Below are 2,691 nucleotides of genomic sequence, written 5' to 3' on the forward strand. Positions count from 1 at the left end.
CAAAGAGGAAGTAAGAGTAGATTCTGGGCTCAGAATACGACCCTCTCGCGTCTCGCACGAGGGTGATACTTGATGACTCGCGCACTCTGCGGATCGCTTCATCAACGACGCACGATGTCGGAGCCGTAGAACCTCTCCAAAACCCTAGCCAATACCCTTCAATTCCATATTTTCATCGGGGTAACGCAAACGGGCACATCGCTACGCCGTGAATCACTTGCTTCTTCAATGATATACATGTTGGTGGAGCTCTGCTCTTATGTGCATAAATCGTAATGCTTGAGTGTGACCGCCTTTGTGCCCCTCCAAATGGATGTGCTCACTCGAATGCGAGGAGGTTGGCACACACTCTAGTATCTCACACCGACCCTATGTCTTCGCTGCTTGAACCTTAGCAAGATTTCCTCCAAAATAGGTGCATTATGATCCACATTGGCCTATTTCCTTCATACTCGGCCTCACAACCCTACCCGCATAAAAGTAACATAAAAACACACATATTAGTGTAAAAACCCTGAGAAAAGTAATGCTCAACATAAGGACTGAACACTTCGCATTCATATCTCACAAGCACTTATCAATAGGCACGTTGCTGAAGCTCTTGTTCTATGTGCATAAGTCCCGAATGCTCGAGTGTGACTCGCCTTTTGTGCCCCCTCCAAATGGATGTGCCAACTCGAATCACGAGAAGGATGGCACACACTCTAGAATCTCACATCGACCTATGTCTTCGCGTTTGAACCTTAGCAAGATTTCCTTCAAAATCGGTGCATTGTAATCCACATTGGCTTCTTTCCTTCATACTTGGCCTCACACCCTACCTGCGTGAAAGTAACATAAAAACACACATATTAGTGTAAAAACCTGAGAAAAGTAATACTAAACATAAGGAATGAATGCTTCGCATTCATATCGCACAAGCACTTATCACTTAGTCATGGGCACGACCAAGGTGCTTAGGCACTTAGCCGTATGAGCTTTACAAACCCGTCGGAACACTACCCCCCATGGAATTAGCTTCATCAAACGCAACACTAGGAGTCGGGAGTATTGTTTTTGGTTGCTTCTCCCACATTTGCTTTTTGAACGATATATATTTTGAGTGAGCTTTGCATGTGTACATTGGGGACAATGTACAATCTTAAGTGTGAGGGCGTTTCATCAGTGCACACATTCTTTTCTATTGTTCTTGATTGTTATATGCTCACATAGCCAATGGCGGTTCACCTTAGTTGCAAGGATTGTATTCTTTGAGTTTAAAAGAATTTCTAACATTGAATGTTTTTCATGCTCTAGTTCTTGCTTGAATTTCTAGGAATTTTTTGCCCGATTTACACTCTAGTGCACTACTCACCTTTAAACTCTTTTGGAAACACAAGTTTGATGTTAAAGGGACTAGTTATAGTTGTTTCTTGTGTTAAATTCTGAAAAAAAAAATTTCTTTTTTATTTGTGCTTGTTGGGTGGAAAGAGCTACTACCTATGAAGTATGAAGCTACCCTCATAAGTCGGATACTAGCTATGCCCTAATGAGAGAAAGAGTTATCTCATAGGTTGAGTGAAAGCTACCACTCCTGTGAGAAAGAGTTACCACCACGAACTTATGAAAGCCACCTTAGCAGCCGCTTTGGAAAGGGCTACCTTAGAGGATATGTGAAACTACTACCATCTTTGAAATTGTTGTCACTTTTGTAGATAATTAAGTCCCTTGTACTTAGAACTTTGAGGAGTATACCTTGGGTTGTTTTGAGTGAGTTCACACACGTACACGATTTCGGGTTTGTTGTCCTTCTTGTTTCAAGTTTTTAGATAGAGCATTGATTTTTATATTTAGTGCAAGAACAGTCTAATCTAGCTGATTTGGAAGTTGAAGAATCTGAAAACATGGCAGAACAGAATAAGCAACAGTGGACATTATCCGATTATGCCAGACCTTCAGTGTTGGTGACACAATCGAGTATTGTGCATCCTCCGATTACAGCTCATAACTTCGAGGTGAAGCCGGCATTCATCCACATGTTACAGAATCCGTACGCTTGAATGGTTTGGCCGATGAGTATCCAAACAAATCATATAGAGAGTTTTCTTGAGGTGTGTGATATGTCAAGATAAAAGGGGTGACTGGATGATGCGAACAAGTTGCGAGCCTTTCCATTTTCCCATCATTACCTAAAGCATCAATTACTACATGGGAGAAGATGGTAGAAGCTTTGCTTGCCCGTTATTTCCCTCTCAGAAAATCCGCGAAGCTTAGGAATGAGATCTCATCCTTTGTTCAGTTGGAATTGGAGTCTCTTTTTCGAGACATGGGAAAGGTTCAAGGAGCTCCCGAGAAAGTGCCCGCAACACGGATTTCCGTAGTGGATGATTGTTCGGGACCTTTTACAATGATTTGAACCTAAGTACAAGGCAACTCTTGGATGCGGCAGTAGGAGGTACCTTAGGTAGCAAGACCCCCGATGAGGCCCATCGGGCTAATTGAAGAAATAGGGTTAAATAGCTACCAATGGAATGCTAGGGAGAAAAAAAAGGTGGGCGGTCTCCATGAGATAGATGCAGGAATTTCATTGGCGGCTCAAGTGGAAAAATTTGAGTAAGAAGTTAGATCTTCTAACTTCGAATAGAGTAGCGGACATGACGAAGTGCAACGGGTGTGGTGGAGGACATGCTCCCTTTGATTGTCTGATCTCTA

At 42.6% G+C, this 2,691-nt stretch overlaps 1 non-coding gene across 1 annotated transcript; it reads right to left on the reverse strand.

The window, feature by feature from the left end:
* Positions 1-2,245: 2,245 nt before the first annotated feature.
* LOC120266095 lies at positions 2,246-2,353 on the reverse strand. The gene has a single exon (XR_005537938.1). It is a non-coding gene; the product is annotated as a small nucleolar RNA R71 (small nucleolar RNA).
* Between the last annotated feature and the right edge of the window lie 338 nt (positions 2,354-2,691).

The sequence above is a fragment of the Dioscorea cayenensis genome, chromosome 7, assembly GCF_009730915.1.
Source record: "Dioscorea cayenensis subsp. rotundata cultivar TDr96_F1 chromosome 7, TDr96_F1_v2_PseudoChromosome.rev07_lg8_w22 25.fasta, whole genome shotgun sequence".
In the NCBI taxonomy this organism is placed as follows: domain Eukaryota; kingdom Viridiplantae; phylum Streptophyta; class Magnoliopsida; order Dioscoreales; family Dioscoreaceae; genus Dioscorea; species Dioscorea cayenensis.